This window comes from Erythrolamprus reginae, chromosome 9, assembly GCF_031021105.1.
Source record: "Erythrolamprus reginae isolate rEryReg1 chromosome 9, rEryReg1.hap1, whole genome shotgun sequence".
NCBI classification, from domain to species: Eukaryota; Metazoa; Chordata; class Lepidosauria; order Squamata; family Dipsadidae; genus Erythrolamprus; species Erythrolamprus reginae.
The window spans coordinates 50,509,738-50,522,391 of record NC_091958.1 but is presented as its reverse complement, the minus strand read 5'-3'; the positions used below and the strand labels follow the sequence as shown (position 1 = coordinate 50,522,391).

At 44.4% G+C, this 12,654-nt stretch overlaps 1 protein-coding gene across 2 annotated transcripts in view; it reads left to right on the top strand.

Moving 5' to 3' along the window:
* The first annotated feature begins 2,035 nt into the window (after nt 1-2,035).
* The window catches only part of USP42 (ubiquitin specific peptidase 42), a 45,013-nt gene continuing 34,394 nt past the window's right edge, over nt 2,036-12,654 (top strand). The window contains exon 1 of one of the 2 annotated variants that reach the window (XM_070761208.1): nt 2,036-2,160. The gene's annotated coding sequence lies outside the window, so the exon portion shown is untranslated. The remainder of the gene's footprint in view (nt 2,161-12,654) is intronic. The other variant, XM_070761209.1, reaches the window with a different exon arrangement.

The window sequence follows — 12,654 nt, the reverse complement described above, 5'->3', positions numbered from 1 at the left end:
GACCATATGATGCGTTTATGGAGCCTCTTAGAAAGGGGGAGAGGTCAAGAGTAGATAATTTAAGGTTGAAGATTTATTACTATTATTATTATTATTATTATTATTATTATTATTATTAATGGTGATTGTTAAGTCAAGGACTATGCACCATGGAGTCCAATAAAATTAAGTCAGCTAAATAAAAAGCAGGTAATTCAAAAGCCTTTTCAAGCAACTAAAGGATGTATAGGAAGAAGTATTTATGTGGAGCATATATTTAAAAGTCTGCTCAGGTCAGAAAGGAATGAGAACAGCTAACTTTATCATTTGCATTTCACTGAAATAATAAATGCCTCCCCGCTGCTAATATAGCATTCAGATGAATTATTTTATTTAAATGTGGATGGGATAAAACTATGCAGCATTAATCCCATTAAAGCTCAGCAAGACTGGTTTTTGCTGAATTTCATCCATGATGGGGGGGTTTTTTGGAACCGGTAGAAAATATGCTTTTTAATTTGTATAAGTATCCGATAGGATGGTCTCTCTTTTTTTAAAAAGCCATATATTACACAGGAGGCATCTGTGTTAAGCTAATGGGGCCATATATTTCTCAGAGGAATATGCAGTTGAAAAACTCAGCAAACAGAGAGGTGATTAATTAAATCACATCTTCCTGGTAATTGAACATTATACTGTAGAGAAACCTTCTGGTGGGGTTTTTTTTTTTTCATGAACTGTAACAAAAATTTACAATAGATATTCCTGTTCACTTTGATCTCTTCATTCATTGTAGTACCTACCAACCTGCTGGAGGATTTTTCAATCTCCTGTCAAAACCCAACAGCTTTCAAAAATGAGCGCTTGCTATTAAAGGCACTTGAAAAATGTGAATTGTGGGGAAATGAACCAGCACTGTTCTACATTCAGACATCTTTTATCATGTGTCGTCCCCCCCAGAGCAGATATTTGTGCAGGAGACATAGAACTGGGGATGATCTATAGTGCTAATTCAGCAGGAAGTCTATTTTTTAAGATAAGTATGAAACTCTGTGGTGTCTATGCCATTTTCATAAGTTTCTATGAGTTCGAGTGCTCATTAGAACACAATTTTCTATCTTTCTGTCCTTCATTCTCTCTCTCTCTTTCACTCTTTCCCTTTGTCCCTCTTTCTCTCCCTCTATCTTATCTCTTTCTCTCTATCTCTCTCGCGTTCTCTCTCTTCTCACTTGCTCTTTTCTATCTTCTCTCTCTCCCTTTCTATCTTTCTCTCCTAACTTTCTCTCCCTCTTTTTTCTCTGTTCCTTTCCCTCTTTCTCTCCCTAACTTCCTCTCCCTCCCTCTCTATCATTCCCCATTTCTCTCCCTTTCTATCTTTCCCTCTTTTTCTATCCCTTTTTCTTTGCCTCTCCCTCTCCTATCTTTTTCTCCCTCTTTCTCTCTCCTCTCTGCATCTTTCTATCTTATCTCTTTCTATCTTTCTCTCCCACCCTCTCCATCTTTCCCCCTCTTTCTCTCCCTTTCTATCTTTCTCCTTTTTCTCTCCCTCTTCCTCTTTCTATCTTTCGCTCTCTCCCTCTTTCTCTCCCTTCCTTCCTTTCTCTATTCTCTCTTTCTCTCTCTTTCCCTCTTTCTATATTTCTCTCCCTTTCTCTCTTCCATCTTTCTCTTCCTTTTTCTATTTTATCTATATCCTTCACTCCCTCTTTCTTTCTCCCTCTTTCCCATTCTCTCTCCCTCCTTTTTTCTCCCTCCTCCTCTTTCTATCTTTCTCTCCCTTTCTCCTTCTTTTTCTCTTCTCGCTTTCTCTCCCTCTTTCTTTCTTTCTGACCCTCCCTTTCGTTCTCTCTCTCTCCCTCTTTCTATCTCATCACTATCTTTCTCTTTCCCCCTCCCGCCCCTCCCAGGCACCAGCCGAGCCCCACCCCTCGGCGCACACACCCCCTCCTACGGGCGCCTGCGCGCAAGAGAGAGCCCCGCAGCGCCCCCTGCAGGCCAACGTCGGTCAGCGGCGTCCCGCGATCCCCGTGTGACCCAGAGCCGCGCCGGCCCGGATGCAGGAGGCCGGGCGGAGCGGGGGACGTCATTGTTCCCCGACACGGGCGAAGCAGGAGGCGGAGGCGGAGCGGCCGGGCGAGCGGGCAGGCTGAGGCCAAGAGCGACCCGGCAGCGCCGTGCCAGGTAACGGAAGCGGCGGGGGAAGCGGGCGGACGGGCGCGGAAAGGGAGGAAGAGAGGCGAGCCGAGAGCAGGGCGGGCGGACGGGCGGGAAAAACGTGCTAGGCCGCCGCCGGCCTGCACAGCCCGGCCTGGCCCGCCCCCCTGCCGAGACAGGAGCGCCCCCTCCCTCCCTGCCAGGCCCCGCCCCTTCCCAGGCGGGGAGGGGGGCAGTTCGGGCGGCGGGGGCCGGAAGGGAGCGGGGAGGGGGGGCGCTTCGGGGAGGGAGGGAGGCAGGGGGGCCTTGGGCGCGCGGGGCGGGGATCTCGGGGCGCTGCCTCCCTCCTTGCGGGGCTTCCCTCCCTCTACCCGGCCTGCTGGGGATGATGGGCTTTGCAGTGGGCGGCCGCTGACCTTCCCCCCTCCCCCCGACCGCTTCCTCGCCGCAGCGAACAATGAGCGTCCCCGGAGGGTGGATTTCGGGGTGGGGGTAGAAGCGGGGGTGAAGCTTCGTCTGCCCGGCTCCATCCGAGGTTGCCTCGGTCGGGCTTTTTTGGTTGGAGGGGGCCTCCGTCCTGGGCTGCCGGTCGGCGGGCTCTGCACGTGGGGGGCACAAAAGGGTTGCAAGAGGATCCGGTTTGCAGCGAGGGATCTGGTTTGCAGAGAAGGATCTGGTTTGCACGGAGGGATCTTGTTTGTAGAGAGGGGTCTTGTTTGCAGAGGTGTATCTGGTTTGCACGGAGGGATCTTGTTTGTAGAGAGGGGTCTGGTTTGCAGAGAATGATCTGGTTTGTACAAAGGGATCTTGTTTGCAGAGAAGGATCTGGTTTGTAGAGAGGGGTCTTGTTTGCAGAGGAGGATCTGGTTTGCACGGAGGGATCTTGTTGGCACTGAAGGATCTGGTTCGCACACAGGGATCTTGTTGACAGAGGGGTCTTGTTTGTAGAGAATGATCTTGCTTGCAAAAAAGGATCTTGGAGGCAGAGAGGAATCTTGTAGACAGGGGATCTGGTTTGCACAGAAGGTTCTGGTTTACGGAGAGATCTTATAGACCAGTGTTTCCCAACCTTGGCAACTTGAAGATATTTGAACCTCAACTCCCAGAATTCCACAGCCAGCAAATGCTGGCTGAGGAATTCTGGGAGTTGAAGTCCAGATATCTTCAAGTTGCCAAGGTTGGGAAACATTGTTGTAGATAGAGGGATCTGGTTTGCAAAGGTGGCTTGTGAGTTGCTTGCTTGATAGAAGCATCCCTTCCTTCCTTCCTTCCTTCCTTCCTTCCTTCCTTCCTTCATTCATTCATTCATTCATTCATTTCTCCCTCTTCCTCTCCTTCCCTCCATGTTGCTAAGGGAGACTGTTAGGTGAATTTTAACCCCATTTTACAACCTTTCTTCCCACGGCTGTTGAATGAATCACTGCAATTGTTAAGTTAGTCATGCAGTTGTTAAGTGAATCTGGTTTCCCCCCTTTGACTTTTCTTGTCAGAAAGTGACAAAATGATCAGGCGACTCCCCTGGGCAACTGTCACGAATATGGACTATGAATCAGTTGTCAAGCATCAAATTTTTGATCGTGGGACCATAGGGATGCTCTAAGTGTGAACACTGTGGAAAGAGAGCTCTTGTTTGCAAAGAGAGCTCGTTTAAGTTGCTTGTTTGGTACCAGTAGAAGCATCCCTCCCTCCCTCTCTTTCTCTCTCTTTCTATCTTCCTCTTTCTCCCTCTGTTCCTCTTCCCCAGCTGCCCTCATACACTTCTGAATTATTTCATCAACTACCTGTGCAGGTTTCACTTCGGTGTTCAACATTATTATTGCTCCCAGTTTTTGAGTCATCCCTATTTTGATCAATCTCCTTTGTTATGTCAGCTGCCTTCTTTTTCTTTCTTTCTTTTTTCTTTCTTTCTTTCCCTCCTTCCTTCCCTCTTTTCCTTCCTTTCCTTCTTTCTTTTCCTTTCTTTTTCCTTCTTTGTCTCTCTCTCCCCTTCCAGCCTGCCTGATCTTTCTCTTGCACTACTTACCTTCACTTTTGCCTTTCTTTCTTTCTTTCTTTCTTTCTTTCTTTCTTTCTTTCTTTCTTTCCCTCCTTCCTTCTTTTCCTTCTTTCTTTTCCTTTCTTTTTCCTTCTTTGTCTCTCTCTCCCCTTCCAGCCTGCCTGATCTTTCTCTTGCACTACTTACCTTCACTTTTGCCTTTCTTTCTTTCTTTCCCTCCTTCCTTCCTTCCTTTCCTTCTTTCTTTTCCTTTCTTTTTCCTTCTTTGTCTCTCTCTCCCCTTCCAGCCTGCCTGATCTTTCTCTTGCACTACTTACCTTCACTTTTGCCTTTCTTTCTTTCTTTCCCTCCTTCCTTCCTTTCCTTCTTTCTTTTCCTTTCTTTTTCCTTCTTTGTCTCTCTCTCCCCTTCCAGACTGCCTCTTGCACTACTTACTTTCACTTTTGTTTTCTTCCTTTCTTTCTCTCTCCCCTTCCTTCCTTTCCTTCTTTCTTTTCCTTTCTTTTTCCTTCTTTGTCTCTCTCTCCCCTTCCAGCCTGCCTGATCTTTCTCTTGCACTACTTACCTTCACTTTTGCCTTTCTTTCTTTCTTTCCCTCCTTCCTTCCTTTCCTTCTTTCTTTTCCTTTCTTTTTCCTTTGTCTCTCTCTCTCCCCTTCCAGCCTGCCTGATCTTTCTCTTGCACTACTTACCTTCACTTTTGCCTTCTTTCCTTCCTCTTGGGCCTGCTGAAAGGGGTGAATTTTAAAGTCACTTGTGTCACGTTGCTTCCCCGCTTGGTTGCCATGGCCACTGCCTCTCAAACCAAGAGTGATTCCTTTACGGTCCCGGCTTGTCTTTCCTGCCCTCTGCATCTGGGAATCAGGCCTTGGGGTGGTGGTAGGAATGGAAATTGAGCCAGCTCCGGGCTGCACATTCTCTATATTTCTCCCTTTTCCTATCTGTGAAGTGTTGCATCCGATGCCGCCAGATTGGGACAAAGCTGGTGAATCTTTCTCCTCCTGCATGAACTTTTGCTAGAGATGGAGTTGTTTACTCTTTTAATGCAGATGACACAGCTCCCACACAATAAATGGTCATAATTGGTAATACAGTGTTCCCTCGAGTTTCGCGGGGGATGCGTTCCGAGACCACCCGCGAAAGTCAAATTTCCTGCGACGTAGAGATGCGGAAGTAAATACACCATTTTTGGCTATGGACAGTATCCCAAGCCTTCCCTTAACACTTTAAACCCCTAAATTACCATTTCCCATTCCCTTAACAACCATTTACTCATCCTTATTACTGGTACTCACCATTAAATAAGACACTTAGTGATCCTGATATTTATAAACATATTTATTAACAATAATTATTTTTTTGTTATTTATTTGCAAAAAATATTAGTTTGGCGATGATGTAGGACATCATCGGGTGGGAAAAACCATGGTATAGAAAAAAACCGCGAAGTATTTTTTAATTAATTTTTTAAAAAAACCGTGGTATAGGCTATTCGCGAAGTTCGAACCCGCGAAAATCGAGGGAACACTGTATACCAATATGTTAATATACCAAATAATATACTTGGTATAATATGACCAAGCTGATAATATACACTGCTCAAAATAAAATAAAATAAAGGGAACTTCCCACCACGGTTGTTAAGTGAGTATTATGGTAGTTAAGTGAATCTGCCTTCCCTGTTGATTTTGCTTGTCAGAAGGTCGCAAAAGGGGGGGTTGTGTGACTCCCACAGGATACCGCAACCGTTGTAAGTGTGAGTCATTTGCGAAGGGGCCAAATTTTGATTGTCATAAATCTTTGCCACCGTCATAAATGTGAGTCGGTTGCCAAGCGCCTGAATTTTCATCACGTGATGCTGCAACTGTTGTAAGTTTGAAGAACAGTCATACCGTAATTTCAAATGTTCACTAAATGAACCCATTGTAAGTCGAGGACTACCTGTAATTGAGAACGGGATGGGGAATATAGTTTTTCCTTCCTGTGTAGGAATGCCTGTAAGATGCTTCTGTAACATTAATTTCCAGGACTAAAATAAATTGGCTTTTTATAGATGTTCTGCTTGCTTTTGGGTCATTCTTTGTCAAGTGGACCAGGTGAAATTGAAGCCTTTTTTGAAAAGAAACCATCACAAAAACAACATATATGATAGGAAAAAAATGTGCTCTTTCTAATGAAATAAAAATGAACATGATTGAAGGTAAGAAAACAGCTCTCCGTTTTCTCACCTTCAATCTTCTTCATTACTTGATAGAAGCCTTCCTTCCTTCCTTCCTTTCTTCTCTTTTCTCTCTTCTTCTCCCTCCCCCCTTTTCTGTTTCTAAGGGAGACTTTGCTACATGGATTTTGCAAGGAAGGTCATAAAATGGGGCAGAACTCACTTAACAAACGTCTCATTTAACCACAGAAATTTTGGCCTCCATTGTGGTTATAAGTCAAAGATTACTTGTACTTGTCTGCCTGCATACTCATAATAAAGACTCCACTGGATTCAAACCACATGTATATTATCCTAAATCAGTGGTTCTCAACCTGGGGGTCAGGACTCCTTTGGGGGGGGGGGTCAAGCCACCATTTCACAGAGGTCACCTAAGACCATGGGAAAAGACAAATTTCAAGGGTCGTGGCATTAGAAAGATTGAGAACCACTTTCCTAAACTCTGAATATACTATATTTAGCTTGATTTTAATTCGCCAGCGTATCAACCTAACAATTGCAGTTTCCTGGGGACCTTTTGAGAAGAGGACTACAGCACAACATTTCTACTTTCTGCAGGGTTCAAGAAGGAGCCATTACCACAAAAGATATGACTGAAAATGTTAAGCTTGTGTGTGTTTAAGGATGGGAACAGGAATGGAGAGATTTTTCGGGGGAAAACCCATCAACCCATGTTTCTTCAACACTCCGTGGCTTATATTGGCTGTGGCTTATATTGGCTGCCGATCAGTTTCCGGTCACAATTCAAAGTGTTGGTCATGACCTTTAAAGCCCTACATGGCATTGGACCAGATTACCTCCGGAACCGCCTGCTACCGCACGAATCCCAGCGACCGATAAGGTCCCACAGAGTTGGCCTTCTCCAGGTCCCGTCGACTAAACAATGTCGTTTGGCGGGCCCCAGGGGAAGAGCCTTCTCTGTGGCGGCCCCGGCCTCCTGGAACCAACTCCCCCCGGAGATTAGAATTGCCCCCACCCTCCCTGTCTTTTGTAAACTACTCAAGACTCATTTATACCGCCAGGCATGGGGGAGTTGAGATATTCCTTCCCCCTAGGCCATTACAAGTTATGCATGGTATGTTTGTGTGTATGTTTGGTTTTTATAAATAAGGGTTTTTAGCTCTTTTATTATTGGATTGTCACATGCTGTTTTAACATTGCTGTTAGGTGCTACAGAGAGGGGCGGCATACAAATCCAATAAATTATTATTATTAATTATTATTATTACTAATTCTCCTTAAAACCCCTCCAAACTGTCCAGACAGGAGAGGGCTTCATGGTGGTTGTCTTAAGGAAAACCGACAACCACTCCAAGCCTTAAAAAAACCAAAGCAAAAACAAACTTAAGAACATAAAACATAAAAAGCCCCCAAAAAATCACATCGTGCCAAACCGATCACATTGGGGCCTGGGGGGGAGTTCACTGATTTGCCCATAGCTGTTTCACAACTTAGTAAAACTTGTGAATCAAGTTAGTAAGGACCTGTTCAGAAACTAGGGTTTATTTTTTTAAAAAAAAGATAGCTGTGATGTTTGAAACATATCTTCTATTTTGTTCTGCTTCTTCTCAGCTCTCACATAGTTGTGGTATGGGGAAAGGGGGGGGACATGATCGAAACATTTAAATATGTTAAAGGGTTAAATAAGGTCCAGGAGGGAAGTGTTTTTAATAGGAAAGTGAACCCAAGAACAAGGGGGCAAAATCTGAGGTTAGGTGGGGGGAAAGATCAGAAGCAACGTGAGAATATATTTCACTGAAAGAGTAGTAGATGCTTGGAACAAACTTCCAGCAGACATAGAAACATAGAAGACTGATGGCAGAAAAAGACCTCATGGTCCATCTACTCTACCCTTATACTATTTCCTGTATTTTATCTTACAATGGATATATGTTTATCCCAGGCATGTTTAAATTCAGTTATTGTGGATTTACCAACCACGTCTGCTGGAAGTTTGTTCCAAGGATCTACTACTCTTTCAGTAAAATAATATTTTCTCATGTTGCTTTTGATCTTTCCCCCAACTAACTTCAGATTGTGTCCCCTTGTTCTTGTGTTCACTTTCCTATTAAAAACACTTCCCTCCTGAACCTTATTTAACCCTTTAACATATTTAAATGTTTCGATCATGTCCCCCCTTTTCCTTCTGTCCTCCAGACTATACAGATTGAGTTTGTTAAGTCTTTCCTGATACGTTTTACGCTTAAGACCTTCCACCATTCTTGTAGCCCGTCTTTGGACCCGTTCAATTTTGTCAATATCTTTTTTTAGGTGAGGTCTCCAGAACTGAACACAGTATTCCAAATGTGGTCTCACCAGTGCTCTATACAGCGGGATCACAATCTCCCTCTCCCTGCTTGTTATACCTCTAGCTATGCAGCCAAGCATCCTACTTGCTTTTCCTACTGGTTGGTAAATCCACAGTAACTGAATTTAAACATGCCTGGGATAAACATAGATCCATCCTAAGATAAAATACAGGAAATAGTATAAGGGCAGACTAGATGGACCATGAGGTCTTTTTCTGCTGTCAATCTCGTATGTTTCTATGTTTCTGAGTTACTTTTTTCTGGCTGGTTTTAACTTTGAACGGTTGCTAAACAAATCATTGTAAGTCCAGCATGAGCATGTATCTGTGGTTTGAATCTGTGTTGTGTGTTGTCTGCAGGCAAATTATCTCAGCAGTCGATAATTCTGGTTTCTCAGGGTAGATTTGATTTAAATCAAGTCAATTTAAATAACTAGTAAAAAGGCTTGGTTTAAATCAACTCGATTTAAATCATAACTTTTAAGGAGCAGCTGTCACCTCCGCTGTGAAATTGTGTGAATGCATCAATGCAGCACATGTTATCGTAGCTCGCAGAGCTTGGAGTCATCGAACAAGTTTACCAAAAATGTAAATATTACAGAATATACAGCCTTCTGCTTACAAAACAAAGCTCCCATTTCATGCTAAATAAAATAAATTATTAATGTATCTTAAAGAGAAAACTATCCTTTAGATGGATGTTTATTCCAAAAGCATTTTATTAAAATACATTTCATTTAAAAAAAATATCCGATTTAAATTTAAAGAATCGGTTTAATTTTTTTTTTAATCATCAATTTTTATTCACCCTGTTCTCTCTTATGACTAGTTTTGCTCTAGGGCTAGGCACTTCTGGAAGGATGTGTTTTAATAATAATAATAATTATTATTATTATTATTATTTATTAGATTTGTATACCGCCCCTCTCCGAAGACTTGGGGCGGCTCACAACAATAATAAAAACAATATTATAGTAGAACAAATCTAATATTAAAAAACATTGATTCCAGACGGCCGGGGCCGCCACAGAGAAGGCTCTTCCCCTGGGGCCCGCCAAACGACATTGTTTAGTCGACGGGACCTGGAGAAGGCCAACTCTGTGGGACCTTATCGGTCGCTGGGATTCGTGCGGTAGCAGGCAGTTCCGGAGGTACTCTGGTCCAATGCCATGTAGGGCTTTAAAGATCATAACCAACACTTTGAATTGTGAGCGGAAACTGATCGGCAGCCAATGCAGGCCACGGAGTGTTGTAGAAACGTGGGCGAATCTTGGAAGCCCCACGATGGCTCTCGCAGCTGCGTTCTGCACGATCTGAAGTTTCTGAACACTCTTCAAAGGTAGCCCCATGTAGAGAGTGTTGCAGTAATCAAACCTCGAGGTGATGAGGGCATGAGTGACTGTGAGCAATGACCCCCTGTCCAAATAGGGCCGCAACTGGTGCACCAGGCGAACCTGGGCAAACGCCCCCCTCGCCACAGCCGAAAGATGATGTTCCAATGTCAGCTGTGGATCGAGGAGGACGCCCAAGTTGCGGACCCTCTCTGAGGGGGTCAGTAGTCCCCCCCCCAGGGTAATGGACGGACAAATGGAATTGTCCTTGGGAGGCAAGACCCACAGCCTCTCCGTCTTGTCTGGGTTGAGTTTGAGTCTGTTGACACCCATCCAGGTCCCAACAGCCTCCAGGCACCGGCACATCACTTCCACTGCTTCTTTGACTGGACATGGGGTGGAGATGTATAACTGGGTATCATCCGCATATTGATGATACCTCACCCCATGCCCTTGGATGATCTCACCCAGCGGTTTTGCCTGTAGTTTATTCTTCCTCCAAATGAATTTTGGCTTGTGATCTTTTTTTGCTGCTGTTTTTTGTGTGTGTGTGTGTGTTTCTTCTGTAAACAAATTTCCTAGATGACTTGCAAGCAAACTCTTTAACTAGCATTTCCGTAATGGGCTCCTTTATAAAAACGAGGCCGCCTTATGTCCCAATTTGCCTGTTTTGTACATTACACTTTTCCTAGTTAATGGGGAAAGGGGAATAAAGATTGCGATGCGCTTTCATTGTTCGGATGAGGAGCAAACAGCCAGGAAATGAACAAATCCTCCAGCATGTTGGTGCAGAGGCTCGTGTCTCAGATTTTTGTTCTGATTGTGCAATTTTGGTAATTTGAGAGCTTTATAATTCCGAGAAGGAAGTACAACTTAATAAGGATTTCTAAGAACATGCGGTTTTTCTGGAGCAAGAAGAGCTGTTAAAGGTTACTTTATTTAACCTTACTCATGAGAGAGAAAAAACACTTCCGCTCTTCATCCATTCTTAAAATCTGATATCAGGGGGGAGTTGATTCCAGAGGGCCGGGGCCGCCACAGAGAAGGCTCTTCCCCTTAATAATAATTTATTAGATTTGTATGCCGCCCCTCTCCGAAGACTCAGGGCGGCTCACAACAATAATAAAAACAATATTCCAGCGAAAACAAATCTAATATTAAAAAGCACATAAAACCCTATCATATTTTAAAAAAGCAAATGACATAAACATACCCAAACATAAATATATAAAAAAAGCCTGGGGGAAAGGTGTCTCAACTCCCCCATGCCTGGCGATATAGATGGGTCTTGAGTAATTTACGAAAGACAAGGAGGGTGGGGGCAGTTCTAATCTCCGGGGGGAGTTGATTCCAGGGGGCGGGGCTGCCACAGAGAAGGCTCTTCCCCTGGGGCCCACCAAACGACATTGTTTGGTCGACGGGACCCGGAGAAGGCCAACTCTGTGGGACCTTATTGGTCGCTGGGATTCGTGCGGTAGCAGGCGGTTCCGGAGGTACTCTGGTCCAATGCCATGCAGGGCTTTAAAGGTCATAACCAACACTTTGAATTGTGACCGGAAACTGATCGGCAGCCAATGCAGGCCACGGAGTGTTACAGAAACGTGGGCGAATCTAGGAAGCCCCACGATGGCTCTCACGGCCGCATTCTACACGATCTGAAGTTTCCGAACACTTTTCAAAGGTAGCCCCATGTAGAGAGCGTTGCAGTAATCGAACCTCGAGGTGATGAGGGCATGAGCGACTGTGAGCAGTGACTCCCTGTCCAAATAGGGCGGCAACTGGAGCATCAGGATTTAAACGTTTTTCCTGATTTCACAGGAAGAACTGTTTTCTGGAATGTATCACTGGTCCTTCTAGCTCAGTGTTTCTCAATTATTTTCTATATCGTCCCCCCCCAAAAGAAGTAAACATTTCATGCCCCCCTGTTGTGGTTAGCTCTGGCCCAGCTCCTGCCCCAAGGACTGTGGATGTGGGGGAGACATCCACATGCTGCAGGACTGTTTTGCCCCCGGTGGAATCTGCTGATGAATGCTCCTCTGACCAAGAAGACATGAGTGACAGGGAGGAGGAGAGTGGGGCAGACAGCTCAGAAGGAGATCAATTATCTAGCTCCTCCTTGGATTCAGAACAAGAGTTAATGATACAACCACACATGCGGAGAGCGATGCATAGGCAACAACAACTGAGAGATTATTATAAAAGAAAATGAGGCCACCTGTGGTTGGGTGGGGCTGTGGTCATTAGTGAGGCTGCTATAAATAGCAGCCTGTGAGTTTGGCCATTGTGGAGGATTATCTGATCATTGTGTTTCGTGACTGCTTTACTGACTTAGACATTTTGTGTGCTGATTTTTCCCTGCTTGGAAACTAAACCAGAGCCAAGTGTGTTTCAGTTTGTGAAAGAAGGACTGTGAATTGCCTCACAGCTGCAAGCTAAGTATCACAGAACTGATAAGGGACTTGTACAAATTACCAGTTTGTTTGGAGACGAGTGCTCTTTGCTATACCAAAAGAGGGCTTAGTTTAAGTGAATTTTCATTATAAAGAACATTGTTTTGAATTTTCCAACGTGTGTGTGTCTGAAATGGTATCTGTGCATTTTTGGGAGGATTCTACCAGAGAGCTCGACAGAACAGTCCTATTGCCTTCTTTTATCATTACTTACTACTT